General features: G+C 36.5%; 1 long non-coding RNA gene across 1 annotated transcript; it reads left to right on the top strand.

Annotated features, from left to right (window-relative positions):
• Positions 1-2,799: 2,799 nt before the first annotated feature.
• On the top strand, positions 2,800-15,868 carry LOC103349329 (uncharacterized). The gene is made up of 3 exons (XR_007921480.2): positions 2,800-3,861; positions 9,507-9,593; positions 12,727-15,868. It is a non-coding gene; the product is annotated as an uncharacterized lncRNA (long non-coding RNA).
• Positions 15,869-16,199: the final 331 nt, after the last annotated feature.

Below are 16,199 nucleotides of genomic sequence, written 5' to 3'. Positions count from 1 at the left end.
TAGTTGCATCCACTTTTTTGCTAAAGACAAGATTTCATTCTTTATAACAGCTGAGTAATATTCCACAGTGTATATATAAATAATTCTTTTTATCCAGTCATCAGTTGATGGACATCTGGGTTGATTTTATATCCTTGATATTGTGAATTGAGCTGCAATATACATGGGGTTACAGATAACTCTTTCATATGCTGATTTCATTTCCTTTGAGTAAAATCCCAGGAGTGGGACTGCTGGGTCAAATAGTAGAACTATTTTCAGATTTCTCGTGTATTGCCAAACTATCTTCCACAATGGCTGTACTAGTTTACATTCTCACCAAAAGTGTATTAGGGTACCTTTGTACCCACATTCTCACCAGCATTTATTGCTTATTGATATCTGCAGGAGAGAAATTCTAGCTGGAGTGAGGTGAAAACTTAGTGTGGTTTTGATTTGCATTTAACTGATTGGTAGCGATCCTGAGCAGTTTTATGTGTATCTCTTGGCCTTTTGAATTTACTTTTTGATAAATATCTGTTCAAATCCATTGTCCATTCCTTAACTGAATTGTTTGTTTTGTTTTTGAGTTTCTTGAACTGTTAATAGATTGTGGATATTAACCCTTTATCAATCACATAGTTTGCAAATAATTTCTCCAATTCTGTTAGCTGCTCCTTGACTTTGCTGAATTTTTTTTTTTTTTTTTTTTTTTTTTTGCAGTGCAGACGCTTCTCAGCTTGATGTAATCCCATTTGTCAGTTTGGGCTTGGATTGCCTGTGCTTCTGGGATATTTTCCAAGAAGTCTTTGCCTATTCTAATGTCTTTCAGAGTTCTCTCAATGTTCTCTAGTATTTTTTTGGTATTGGGTTATAGATCAGGTCATTGATCCATTTTGAGTGGATTCTTGTGTAAGGTGTAAGGTAGAGGTCTTGTTTTATACTTTTACATAAAGAGGTCCAGTTTTTCAAAAGACTTCCATAGCTTTGACAACTCATGACAAGAGCTTTGGGTGATTACTGACATGATAAATAAATAAGAGTGTCAGTTGTTAAATCAACAACAGCTCCATTTATTAAAGAGATAGTCCTTGCTCCAGGGATTGATTTTTAGCTCCTTTGTCAAAGATAAGTTGAGTGTATATGCATTGATTGAGTTTTGTAGTTTCCATTCTGTTCCATTTGTCTGTATGTCTATCCTATTTTGCTGGTACCAGGCTGTTTTGATTATACCCTTAGTATGTCTTGAAATCTCTTCTTGGGATGCCTCTGGCTTTGTTTTTTTGTTTAAGATTCTTTAGTTACTCAGGGTCTTTTTTGTTCTATATGAATTTTAGCATCATTTTTCTAAATATGATAAGATATCATTGGTATTTAGACATAGATTTTATTGAATTTAAAATTGGTTTCAGTAGGATGGACATTTTGATGATATTAATTCTTACAATCCAAGAACACGGAAGATTTTTCAATTTCTTTTGACTTCTTCTATTTATTTCTTTAATGTTTTATAAACATTTATTTTTTAAATATTTATTTATTTATTTGAAAGTCAGAGTTCCACAGAGAGGGGAGGCAGAGAAAGAGAGAGAGAGACAGAGACAGAGAGAGAGTAGTCTTCCATCTGATGGTTCACTCCCTAATCGGCCACAGTTGCCAGATCTGCACCGATCTGAAGCCAGGAGCCAGGAGATTCTTCTGGGTCTCTCATGTGGGTGCAGGGGCCCATGGACTTGGTCCATCTTCTACTGCTTCTCAGGCCACAGCAGAGAGCTGGATGGGAAGTGGAGCAGCCGAGTCTCTAACCGGCGCCCATTTGGGATGCCGGCGCTTCAGGCCAAGGCATTAACCCATTGCACCACAGCGCCAGCCCTGTAATTTTCATCACTGAGAATGTTCACCTTTTTGATTAAGTTTATTTGAAAATAATTGAAAGTTTTGTAACTTTTGTGAATGGGGTTGATCTTATAGTTTCTTTCTCAGCCATGGTTTGTCTATGTATAAAAAGGCTATTGATTTCTGTGTGTTAATTTTATATCATGCAGCTTTACCTGTTTTACGAGTTCCAATACTCTTTAATGGTCTTTCATTCCCCTATATAAAGAATCGTGTAATCAGCAAACTAGGATAATTTGACTTCTACCTGTCCAATTTGTATGCGTTTGAATTATTTTTCTTGCCTAATTGCTCCATCTAAAACTTCCAAGACTATATTGCACAGCAATGATGAAAGTGGGCAACTCAAAAGACTTCCATAGCTTTGGCAACTCATGACAAGAGCTTTGGGTGGTTATTGACATCATAAATAAATAAGAGTGTCAGTTGTTAAATCAACAACAGGTGTCACTATGCACTTGCTCCCCATATAGGACCTCTTCCTTAATGTGTTGTACTATGAGAATTAACATTAAAACTAGTCTTCAAACAGTACTTTATGTTTTGCGTCTGTGTGAGTGCAAATTGTTGAAATCTTTACTCAATAAGGTGTTGATCTTCTGTATATAAAGTTAATTAAAAATGAATCTTAATGAAGAATGGTATAGGAGAGGGAGTAGGAGATGGGATGGTTTGCAGGTGCGAGGGTGGTTATGGGGGAAAGAACAGCTATAATCCAAAAATTGTACTTTTGAAATTTATATTTATTAAATAAAAGTTTTCTGTTTTTAAAAAAGACAGTGGGTATCTTTGTCTGGTTCTGAATTTTAGTGAAAATGCTTCTGACTTTCCGCCATTCAACTTGATGCTGACTGTGTGTTTGTGGTGTATTGCCTTGATTGAGTTGAGGAATGTTCTTTCTCTACCAAATTTGCTTAAAGTTTTCATAATGAAAGAATGCTGTATATTATCAAATTCTTTCTCTGTATCTATTGAGATAATCATATGGTTTTATTCTTCAATTTTTTAATGTGATGTTTCACATTTATTGATTTGTGTATGTTGAACCATTCCAGATCACCAAGGACAATTCTCACTTTATGATGTTTAAGTTAGATTTGATCAGCTAATATTTTCTTAAGGATTTTTGCATTTATGTTCATCATGGATATTTATGTATAGTTTGCTTTCTTTGTTGCATCTTTTTCTGGTTTTGGAATTGAGGTGATGCTGATCTTATAAAAAAGGAGTTTGGGAGGATTCCCAATCTTTCAATTGCTTTGCAAGTATGAGAAGAATGGGAAATAGTTCTGCTTTAAATATCTGGTAGAATTCACCAGTGAAGCCATTCAAACCTGGGCTTTTCTTTGGAGTTTTTGGTTGTTTTTTTAAGATTTATTTATTTATATGAAAGGCAGGATTACAGAGAGTAAAAAGGAGAGACAGATCTTCCATATGCTGATTGAATCCCCAAATGGCCACAACAGCTAGAGCTGACTTGATCCACAGCCCAGATCCAGGAGCTTCTTCGAGGTCTCCCACATGGATGTAGGAGTCCAAGTACTTGGGGCACCTTCTGCTGCTTTCTCAGGAGCATTCGTAGGTGACTAGATTGGAAGCAGAGCAGCTAGGACTCTAATTGGTGCCCACAGGGAATGCTGGCACTGCAAATGGCAGTTTAACATCTTATGTACATAGTGCTGACCCTTAGGAGGGTCATTATTTTTTGGTTATCAGTCTGTTTAGGTTTTCTATGTCTTCATGACTCCATTTTGGTCGATTGTATGTGTCCTGGAACCTATCCTTTTCTTCTAGATTTTCTAATTTGTTGGCATATGGTTTTGTGTAGTGATTTTTGATAATTCTTTTGTATCAATTACCTTGTCACAAGGACAAAAGCCACCACAGCCGGTACTGGTATCCAGATGGTGCCTTTTCCCCACCAGTTGCCAGGCACCCTTGTTGGGGAATGAGAAAAAGAAATGTGCTTTTCCTTCGCTGGATTAGGTGGGTACCCTGGCCTTGGTAGGGCTGCAGGCCAGAATCAAAGTCAGTGTGCTCCAGCTCAGAGTCTGGCATTTTCTCAAGCCCTCAGCTGTGGGATTCCTTTGTGTTGTTCCTGCTCTCTGCTGCATGTCCATACTTTCCACACTGCTCCATTGCCTTCCTCCTCTTACTGAGGAATTTCCACTGAAAACATCTCCCCAGATCTCCCCTGGGTATATTGTGCCTCTAGTTTTTTTCTAGTATCTTCCCCTGTTGAGAATGGTTTTTCCCTATTCAGCCATCCTAGAATCCCCAGGCTTATATGAATGAACCTGTGGATCCTTGTGAATCTACTTTAGCCCGTGTGATTTACAAACTGCAGCTTGAGTTCACAGTTAAGCATTTGTGTATGGAGATATTTTACAAAATTAATAAAAAATATTTCAATTTGAACTTTGAGTCTCATCCCACTCACACATTGAAATAACACATGAATGTTTCATGAGTTGATCAAAGATCTAATAAATAGGTATTATGTAACGCATTTTGTTAAATATACAATCGTAAATAGCAACTAGTTGCTGTAGTTGGAGAAATCTGATATGTGACAAGTGAGTGAGAGATAAGTACAACTGTAACGAATAAATGCAAGTGGAATGGTATGTCACAATGTTTAGTAGGTGGCAGAAAAACATTATGACTGAAAGGATACAGGATATTTATGGCTGGAGTTAGTGAATAAAATAACTTTGCACTCTGACTCTTGCTGCCACATCATCAAGATCACTCTCAGTTCTATTGGAGAGTCCATGGGTGATTAGAGGTGACAAGGACAACATTCCATACAGTTCTATCATGGCTGATAGTAAGGAATATGGTAGTTTCTATTTAACAAATATCTGCTGAGGGTGGCCAGAAAAGAAATCCCTGTTCATCACTCTTGTTCGCCTCTAAAATGAGAATATTTTCCTAATAAAAATATTTCAAATTATGCCATCTGGCAAGTCATCTTGCATTATTATAAGTCCAAATCTTTCCATTGATTTTCTTCCAGAAGAATTTGAAGATACTATTGTACTCATTCAATCCTCTTTAAAAGCTAACAGGAATCATGAACCACCACTAATCCTTTGGCAGAGCTCTGTGTGTTTCTTTAGACAACTTTGCCTTTTTTAAAAAAATCTGTTTATTAATGTGTTAGGTCATCCACCTACAGTCTATTTCATTTATGGTAGAGTTTTCCATTTAGGCATCTTGCCAGAGGAAAGGTCATTTTGTGATTAATGTCACTCATCTTATTAGAGAAAACACCTCAACCACCATTATATTCTACTCAGCAGAACTGATGCTTTTCCCACTGTCATTACCTTCAGTGTTCAAAGAATCTGGAAACTTCCTCCATTTCTAGCTTCCAAATGCAGAGTGAGAGAAGGAAATGTCTTCCAGCAAGAATAGAATACAATTCAGGGTGCACCACTGAAACACAGACAAGGCCAATTGGGACCCGCTCAATTTTTGAATTGCAAGGCTCGATGAATTGTGAAGGGGAAAGAGACACTACATCTAAGGCTGTCATACTGAACACTGCACAACTTTTTGGGGTGACATTCAAGACTATAGTGAATGAGACTCTCTGTAATCCCTGGAGTACTTAAACCACCTTTATTCTTTGGCTAAAACTAGTGAAACTGAAAAGTAGAATTATGGAAAAGTAGAATTTCATTGCTACACAGAGCAGAAAGTTGCATTGAGGATTCAGGCTATTCCATATTAGTAATGTTAGAATGCACATTAGAAAAATAAGAAATGATGTTTAAAACTGAAATACCTGTCTCATCCTATCCATAGAAATCAAATCTAAATACTTAATTATTTTATCAAAGATACAATAGACACATATCATTCTCATTAAATCTTGCTAAATATTATGAAAACTCAACAATAACTCCAAGCAATAGGAAGCTGGCATAGCCTTCAAATAAACCAGGGATCAAGCAGGAAAGAGAAATAAGAGAGATAAGATGGATTGAAAATGAGGCTGGTATAAGTTGAACATAGAGATATTTAGCCTTATACAAAACAAAACCCCAAGCTTTAATATAAAGCACATATTATGTATAATAGCAAGATAGTTGATGATAAAGTTCCTTATATTCACAGAGTATTCACATGTCTTTAAATATGTCTGTCTTATGTACTTGGATATGATATTGTGTGCTTTACACAGACAATAGACATAGAAATATATACAAAACATGAGCTGAGGGTTAAAATGTGGACAGATTATGGTGAAAGGCAAAGAAATGATAAATAGATGGATTTATGAATAGATAGGTAGAAGAGAGGAAGGAAAGAAGGAAGTAAGGAAGGAAGGAAGGAAGGAAGGAAGGAAAGAAGGAAGGGAGGAAATGAAAATGGACCAAATGTATTAATGGGTTAATAACCATAAATTTGAAAAAGAGTTGATGGGTTACTAAATGATTTTTTATTTAAACTATTAGCATCAAATATAAGGATAAAGCTCTTTCTATTTTCTGATGTTGTCATTAATATACTGAAATTTAACAAGTTAAATTTTAGTCAAAGACAGTCTTGTGCCTGATAAGTGTCACGGTGATGATTATGCAAAAGTTTACTTTAAGGTAATAATTTTTAAGATAAAAAATGGAAAGTAGAATTTTGCTTATATATGTGCTCATTGTGCTGCTAATTAATACAATTTTTTCCTTGTTCTATTTCATAATACACAGAACATAAAAGATACAGACCAAATTTTCTTACATAGGCATATAAGAATGTTCATATATCAAGCAAATGATAAAATTTTACACAAATGAAAGTACAAATCACTCTTTAACTGGCATAGAAACCCCCCCCCTCCCCATTCTTTAGTCCTCTCTTTGGGGAAACTCCAGAATTTGATTCAATCTGGAGTCATGTTCCACTACACTAGCTCCCAGAGCTAGCCAATTATCTATAAAGGTTTCTTCTTGGATGCCCTCAGTTAGTTCTGTTCATTCAATGGAAAACTTGTGGTACTGAATTTATTTTAAATGACAGGCAGAAAACTCTGTGCTATTTGAATGGCAACTTAACTGTACAATGTAAGTTATTTGATCTAACTTCCCTTAAATTAATTTAATTTAGTTGTCAAAGCTCAAAAAAGATGCTTAGTGTTTCTTATGTTTCATGTGTTTTATGCGATATCTGTTTGACATACAGTGGTGTGTGTGTGTGTGTGTGTGTGAGAGAGAGAGAGAGAGAGAGAGAGACAGAGGGAGAGAAAGAGAGAGAGAAACCATACAATTTTCTTATGCTTTTACAATGAGTATTTTATTGTTTTCTTTTGCTAAATTGAGAAAATTTATATTAACCTATATATATTTGTAAAATAGTATGTAATTTATTTTTATTATAATTTGGATTACACAATTTCTAATATTGTTTCTTAGAATTCCCAATGCATATTCAGAATTATATTGTATCTTATGCTTAGACCATATAACTCCCATGCACAGAACTACAATGAATTGAAAGAACAATCATCTCTGGTGTGATCTAACACAAAGATTAAATCAATTTGTCAAACAAATGTCACATCAAATATGATCATCTCTAATATTCCCAGTTCTGTGTAAGATATTTTAGAAAACATGAAAGCATAGGATATAGTGCTAGCACTGAAGAAAGATTTCTCAGGTTGGTATTTCCCACCTTGAGAAATCCAAGTCTTCACTTAGACACATACTATTAAAATGACAGTATTAGGATGACCAACAGTGATTTAGGGATTAAGAGAATATAACTGAGAAGACTACATAGGGATGTGAGAAGTGAAAAATCTAGCAGTTTAGTATGGGTGATTTCCCTCTGGAACAGGAGGGGAAATCTCATTTTTAAAATTGTAAAATAGATGACAGACAATGACTGAGAGCAGATAATGGGTGAGAACTCTTATTTAGTAGTAAATAGCAGTGTAATGGTAAAGATTCAGTGAAGGAAAGGGAAAATGTGGAGCAAAATGTAGGGGGCATGGCTACAGTCAAAGCTTTTACCTCAAACTGGAACATGGCTCTCTCCTAAGATAAAATTCAAGAGAATCCAAATCAATTTTGTTTCAACAAACTCTCTTGAATACTAGCTGAGATATAATTTCACCATTCACATGTAATTTATATTTTGGGACACCCTCCTGTATACTTCCTTAATTACTCCTCCTCACTCTGTATTCCACAGGTGGGTACCAAGGTGATGAGATCACAATACAAAGTCCTCCTGACTTTAGACAGATCTCTTAGTCCATTTTAGCAAAAATACTTTAGACTTGGTAGTTAACAAGTAGAGAAGTATATCTGGCTCACAATTCCGGTATCAGGAAGACCCAAATAGCATAAAGCTGGCATCCTGGTGAGCCCTCTGGCCTCCCTCTGCAGTCTGCTTCAACCCACAGCACCACAATGTGGTATAGAAGTAAGAAATGACACAGTCATGTGTAGAAGATGGATGTCAAGAAGAAGGGAAGGCATTGAGGAGACTGTTTTTATTACAACCAACTCTCATGGAACTAATGCATTCCTGCAAGACCTCACGTACTCCCTTGAGAGAGCATTAATTCACTTACAAAAGTGGAGGCCCTGGACCAATTATGTTTCACCAGGTCCCAACACTTCAACACCATTATACTGGGGATCAGACTGACAACACATGACTCTTTGGAGGACAAACCCTGCGCTGACTGTAGCAGTCATGTAATATAATTTTTTAGTATGTGAGTAAGAGGTGTCTGGATATCTAAACCAAAAATAATGGAATTGTTTTAAAATGTTAGTTTTGGAGCAATATTCTTCTTAATCATCAGCATGGACACCTAAGAACCTAGTTTTTTAAAAAAGGAGAGGAGGGAGGTGGCAGGGAAGTTTGAAGCAGAAATGGAAGACAGTAAAGAGATGACAAGCATTTCCTAAAGGATATGTCCAATAAATATTTAGAAGATATTCCTGACTTCTGTAGGAAGTTAACCACCAAGGCAACCAGTTGGTATGGAAGCTGCACTGATCATTACAGCAGGCAAGGTTAATATAGGAAAATAAGTTTAGTAAACTTGCCTTTGCACACAATTCTACTTGGGTTCAGGAGTTAAAGTTTGGTTTATATAAACTTTTTCCTGTATTTCCATACTACAAAATGGAACAACAGAGTCCAACACAGGAAAACTAAAAATTTTCCCTGTGGATTTCCATGCATATATAGTACTGATGGTAGAATTCAGATGTACACTGGCTTATATTGTTATCTGTCTTTGTTAGTGATCAGTCAACCACAATGCATTCTGAGTTTGTATCTGCCATCACATACAGATGTTAATAGAGTATCTCCTATCCTCAATCTAGTAAATGAGATAAAACTTTAATATATTAAAAAACAAATGTTTATTGAATTTGTCTCATACTTGGTAACAGATGGATGCTATCTTAGACCAAAATATTGCTGGTCATAAAGAGGGCATACTTAGATTTTTGCAAATCCTCCAAATTGCCTATATAGAAATGGTCCTGCATGTCCCTCACTTGTCCAAAATCAGTTTCCTATCAAGAGGCAAGCATTCAATAGGTATGCAACTAGACTTAAAGTTTTCACTGACATTTTTTTCCCTTTCATCTGTACAGGATTTTCACCAGAAACTTTATCTGGGAAGTACTACATATGTGTCAAAGGAGGAAGCAAAACCTCATGGAGGTGGCAGGGTTTAGCAGGTGACTGGATTTTTATTCATTTGTTATGTCTCCACCTAAATATTATTGGGGCTGTTCCTCAAGGACTGTGAAATTTCATACCTTCAAAATGCCACAGAGGCATGTCTTCCGCAAAGCACAATTCAGGATTTTAAGTGCTGGATGGTAATATATTTATTTAGTCAACAAATGGGCCAGAACATTTGCCCTTTCCTAACTGATGGGACCTGATTTGTCATATTCAAAGTGACTTTTCTCTGTTGGTCCATACATCCTCTTTCTACCTAGTAGAAAGACAGAGTGACAGTGATGGGGGTGCAGAGAGAGAGAATTAATCCCTAATCCACCGTGTAACCCACAAATGGCTGCAATAGCTGGGGCTAGGCCAAACTGAAGTCAGAAGCTTGAAATCCATCCATGGAAATCTCATGTGGGTGGCAGGAGCCCAAGCACTTGATCCATCATCCACTACTTCTCTGGATGCATTAGCAGGAAACTAAATAAGGAGCAAAAGTGCTTAATTATTTGTTTAGTATTTTTTTAGTTTCTTTCCCCCACTGGCATGCCTTCCAACACTATTGGAAGTAACACAGCCCACACACTGATGCCTACCAAAGCATTTACAGCAATGAAGATTGCTACACAGCAATCACCAAGTGAAAAGCAAGTTAACATAATTTGTTTGATTTCCAATGAATGCTAAAAACAGATATCTCAATGCTGCAAATAGCTATGAAGTGAGTCTAATACTAACATTCACACTTTGTATTCAATGGGCTGGATTAATTTGTATTTTCAATTATTTATTCACTCAAAAAATTGTTACTGAGTACTTGTTCTGTGATGGTCACTGTACTTAGTGTTAACTATTAAGTGCAATTATTTTCATGTGAGAACAAACTTTAAAAAGAAAGATTTATTTATTTATTTGAAAGGCAGAGTTATAGAGAGAGAGGAGAGGCAGAGAGAGAGAGAGGGGTCTTCCATCTGCTGGTTCACTCCCCAACTGGCCACAACAGCTGCAGCTGTGCCAGTCTGAATCCAGGAGCCAGGAGCGTCTGCCAGGTCTCTCACGCAGGTGCAGGGGCCCAAGGACTTGGGCCATCTTGTACTGCTTCCCAGACCACAGCAGAGAACTAGATAGGAAGTGGAGCAGCCGGGTCTCAAACTGGTGCACATATGGGATGCTGGCGCTTCAGGCCAGGGCGTTAACCCGCTCCACCACAGCGCCAGCCCCAAGACCAAACTTTTTCAAATGCCATTGTAATGCACAGCTTCACATAAGGTGCACCAACTCCTTCCAATCCTGTATGCAGAACTGGAAATATTTTCACATAATGAGATACTAAACACAAGCATGAAATGTGTATTCCCACATGGTAAATGTGGCTGAAAGAGGAAATTAAGAGGGTAAAATCAGGGCAGTAGTTGGCACTTGATAGGAAAAGAGGCAATTTCAAAATGGCAGCATCACTTCCTCTGATTATTAATAAATAAATATTGATGTTAATTTAGCTCTTTCCATCTTCAAATCACTTTACAATTATTAATTGGTCCTCTTAGGACTATTTGAAATATAATTTCTGAAGTTTGCCTTTAAGTAGAATTTTCAGGATGGTATTTCTTGGTTTCAAGTATAACATCTTTTTGTCACTTTATTTTATTTTTATTTTTTAATTGTCAGTAAAAAAAAATCCAGAATTTAAGTCAGAAAGATGAATGCAGCTATATGGACATTCCAGGGAAGATTATTTCAGGACAGTATAATGCCAGGAGATACTGGCATATTCCCATAACTGTGGACCAAGATCTTGATTCAGTTCCTGAAAGGTCATTGGCTAATATGAAGCTACTTTCAGATCATCAAATGAACCCCACTTTGGTGACCAAACTGTAGCATGGGGTATTTTATGCCAGAAATTTTGACTCAGCCCATGGTTATTTCCTATTGTCTGCTAATATCTACGCATCTTAGTTCTATGCTTTTTTTTTTTTTTAAAGAGAAGCATTTTCTAAATTCTAGATTTTTAACTGCCATTTATCCAATGTTTCTTAAGTTAGTCAATAGAAAATAAAAAGTAAAACTACAAAAATCATCTCATAGCTCATAGACTAACAAAAGGGCAATGGATTGATTATATGAACAAGCACACCACAGTATGCTTTTGTCTACTAATAGGGTTTGGTTTTTTGAGAAATTATGTTCCACAAAATTTAGGGGAAATGTACAAAGAACTCCCATATATCCTAACAACCCCTGTATCCCCATTTTGCAATTTTCCCTGGTTATTAACATCATACATTAGTGTGGTATATCATTAAACTTGATAAGGAAATATGATACATTACTATTAACTAAAGTCCATAGTATATGTCAGGATTCACCCTTCATGTCACGTATCTCATTTGTTTAGATAAATCTTTAATGACATTTAACAATATGTATCCTGTATTATACTATAATATAAAGCAATTTATCTTCTAATGTGTCCCAGTGTGTTGACTGGTTAGAGTTCACTTACCCTGTGACTAATCACCTTCATCCAAGGCATTCCTGCAGTTCAAAGAGTTTGTGTCCCCTGATTGCACAAAATGTTTGTACAACCCCAAGACACCTATATGAATTTGAGAATGGAATAGTGACTAGAGAGGTTTAAGTCAACCAGGGTAATATCCACACTATGAAGATGATTTGCAACTAGTTCCCAGGTAACCTGCCCTTTCCGCAAACATCTACCTTGACCAAGCAAATGTCTACTGTACATCAACGAGGAGCAAGCTTTGTGTCTCAGCACAATTATAGAAACAGTGATTCACAAGCTCATTGTTTGCCTCTACTTGAATTAAAAAATTGATTATGGGAATATAATTGTATTCCTTCAATCGATTATCAATAAGACTACTGCCAGCTATTCTTTATTTTTCAGTGTGATTGATAATCACACATAAGTCTGTTTTATTTGTTACATAACTTGATGCATGTAACCACCCTTTAAGGAAAGAATAAAATCTAAAACCAAACTCAAACTTCTGGAACAGCCAACAGTGGCAACATACTTCTAGGTTTCAATCCTCAGTTTTACTAGATGAATATAAACTTTAAATTTGATTCTCTAACCAAAATGCTTATTTTAGTTGATGCCTGTTTTCTTAGGTCCACTGGGCAAGAAGTCTCTCTGTCTTGTGACAATTGCATTTCAATTATCCTGACTTAAAGATAAGACTGGGATCCAACAGTTGGTGATGAAAGAAGAACATATGCAGTTTAACTCAACTGGATTCATAAAATATGCACTGGAACACCGTGTCTGTCATGTATCTTGTCCAATCAAAGAGCTGCTAGCCATTTCTTTTAGTTTGCCACATCTATCATCTCTTTAATTTCTGAGCTGTCCAGGATCATCACAGGATCCAGGAAGAATTTCCTTTATCTACAATATTATGAATATTTCTGTTAACTCTCAGAAGACAATCACTTAAATATTTTTTAAGATTCATTTTATCTATTTGAAAGACATTTTTACAGAGAGAGGAAGAGACAAAGAGGTCTTCTATCCACTGGTTCACTCCCCAGATGGAATGCTTTCTTGCAGATTATTAAACACAAATATGCTGGCTTATAGACATTACATTTTTTTAAAGATCCGGTGAACTTTGATGGGCCAAATCTTACAGTTAGGAAACAGAAACAGTCAACACAACTTATTGTTCCCCATAGCAAAATAGGCATAAAACTACATTGCAGTTATATTGCTAATTTTGTCTCCTATTCTCCAAATTCATTTTTCCAAAAAGATTTATTTATTTATTGAAAGTGAAATTTACACACACACACACAGAGAGAGAGAGAGAGAGAGAGAGAGAGATCTTCTGTTTAGTGATTTGCTTCCTAGATGGCTGCAACAGCCAGGGTTTGGCCAAGCCAAAGCCATTTTCCAAGAGCTTCATCCAGATTTCTCACATGGGTATCTCACAGGGGTCCATACATTTGGCCCATCTTCTGCTGCTTTTATCATACCATTAGTAGGGAGCTGGAACAGCTGGGACTTGAACCAGTGCATATATGGTATGCTGGCATCACAGGTGGAAGCTATATATGCTATGCCACAATGCTGGTCCCTATACTCCAAGTACTAAAGTTGAAAGAGACTATCATTTTTATTACTCTTGGATCCCTTAAATGAGGTGATCTTTCTCTGGCACATGATAAAATATCTATTGTTGAGTGAATTTGAAAGATAAAGATAAAAAAAAATAAAAATAGATATGGAGAGTATTGCTGGTATAGAAAGTCAACTTTCTGTAATACTTCAATGAGTTGGCTTAAAAAATTAACTTTATTGCCCAATCCTCATTCCTAATCAATTTGAAATGGCACAAAGAAGATGAAAGGAAGGAAAAGGTATATTCTTATGTCTGGTAATATCATACCATGAAATCTTGCTCAGAATATTACTTCTTTCTCAAATGCAGCCCACTTTTGTCCTTGAAGTCCTTCTCTAAATGCTGCATTAAATCACTGAGGGTACAGATACTGGTACTAATAAGAGTGATTCTCTATTTCTTCAACCAGCAGACCTATCATAATGACTGATAAAGGAAATTTCAAATTCCCATCAAAGAATATCAAATCTATTCAGAATATATGGTTTCTTGGAGAATCAAAGGAAAATGGCTTCATCCTTAGGGCATTCTCAGGAAAGCTGCTATGCTCCTACTACTGGGCCAGTTACCTTACTAGGACCCCCTTAGTAAGTCATATACCCTCTCATTTTCCCATAACACTGTATTTTAATTGCCTATGCACTTATTCATCTTTTCTATCTAGGCTTAGTTTGCATTGTGAAAAAGAGCCTGTTTGCCTTGCTTGATGTTTCATTCCTTGTGCTCAACTTGATGTTTGAAATATAATATGAGGGGAGGGAAGGCGGGAAAGTAACAGATTTAGAAATAATGAATTTTCTGTAAACCAGTCCTAGTAAATTATGGTTTAAGTATTTCTCCTAAAATATTGATTAACAAGAAAGTCCTAACCTGTTCGGAAAACAAAAAGCTATTTAGCAAGAGAAAATAGCAATTCCACAGATCTTTGAACCATCCTTGACACTATGATTAGCCTTGTTTTTCCATGCCCATCTGTCTTATATTGGATGACAATGGATTTAATGACCTCAGCTATAAGTTACTGCTCTGCTCCATGGATATCTAATCACCATAGCCCAATGTGAAGATAGCCCTTGTCCTTACGAAGTATGGTGCACTGCCTTGATTTGTATTATGTTTACTTGACGCCTTTTCCTTGGTTGACACTGTGCTTTTTGGACTACATTGGTTTTGTGTCTCTTCGGTCATCTGAGAGAGTTTAACTGGCTTGTGCCCTATGGGACTTGTTATTCATCCAGTGCAGACTGTTTCTGTCTACTTACTACTGCAGATTACACCTATGTCTTATTGCTCATACTAACTGATGTCAGGTATCTTGTTATATATTGCTACATTATTCTTTCAGTGGTTAGGAATAGGCACCCAATATGTTTAAAAATGATTAAAGCTATAAAGGTACAGGGCTTGCATTGGGGAACAGGGGGTTCAGACACCACTTGGGACACCTATATCCCTTATTGGAGTACTTTGTTCATATCCCAGTTACTCTACGCTTCCTATCCAACTTCCTGGTTATGTGTCTGGGAGACATAGGATGATGGCCCTCGTGCTTGGGTTCCTGCAATGTGAAAAACCAGGATGAAGTTCCTGGTTCCTGGTTTGGTATAGTCTAGCCCTGACTATTTGACTCATTTGGGGAGTGAATCAACAGATAGAAAAAATCCATCTCTCTCTCTTCATCTGTCCATCTCTTTCTCTCTCTGTCAAACTGCCCTTCAAATAAATCAATAAATAAGTAAACAAATAAATAACTCTCTTTTGAAAAGTAAAAGGATCTGCCACCCACATGGGAGACCCCAATGAAACTCCAGGCTTGTGGCTTCAGACTGGCCCAGTGCAGGCCATTGAGGCCATGTGAGGAGTGAACCAGCAGATGGAAGATCTCTCTTTCTCTGTCTCTCCTTCTCCTCTCCCTCTATAACTCTGACTTTCAAAATAAATAAATAAATCTTTAAAAATTAGATAAAATAAAATAAAATTGATATTCTTAATATATTCAATTCATATGTGCTTTCTCCAAATCTTGAAGATTTTGGATTTATTTTATTAATTTAAGATACTCAAGAAATAGTTTTCAAAAGCCATTGATTGTATGCCTATCATTTGTATTTTCATTGGATTTAAACAAAGCATTTATGCAGGTGTTTTTGTTTTCTTTTATTTTTACATTGGACACCAAATGCCACCAGATGCCATGGCAAGCCCTACACCCTTCCCCCTATCCTCAAACATGCAGATCTGGACTCCATACACATTGGTGTCCCAAATGACATCTCAGCAGTCGAAGGGTCAGAAACAAAAAGCTCCAAGTTCACGAGATTTAAAGGCAAGTTATCAGGAGCTGGACTGGAGCTCCAAACCATACAGGCTATAAGGTCAGAGCTTAACTGTTTTTTCATTTTATTGCTCAAGGACAAGAGAACTTGATGCATGAAACCCCAGCACCATAAACTGCCCACTGAG

The sequence above is a fragment of the Oryctolagus cuniculus genome, chromosome 10 (genome assembly GCF_964237555.1).
Source record: "Oryctolagus cuniculus chromosome 10, mOryCun1.1, whole genome shotgun sequence".
Lineage (NCBI taxonomy): Eukaryota > Metazoa > Chordata > Mammalia > Lagomorpha > Leporidae > Oryctolagus > Oryctolagus cuniculus.
The sequence above is the reverse complement of the archived record's forward strand: the minus strand, read 5'-3'. Positions and strand labels throughout refer to the sequence as shown.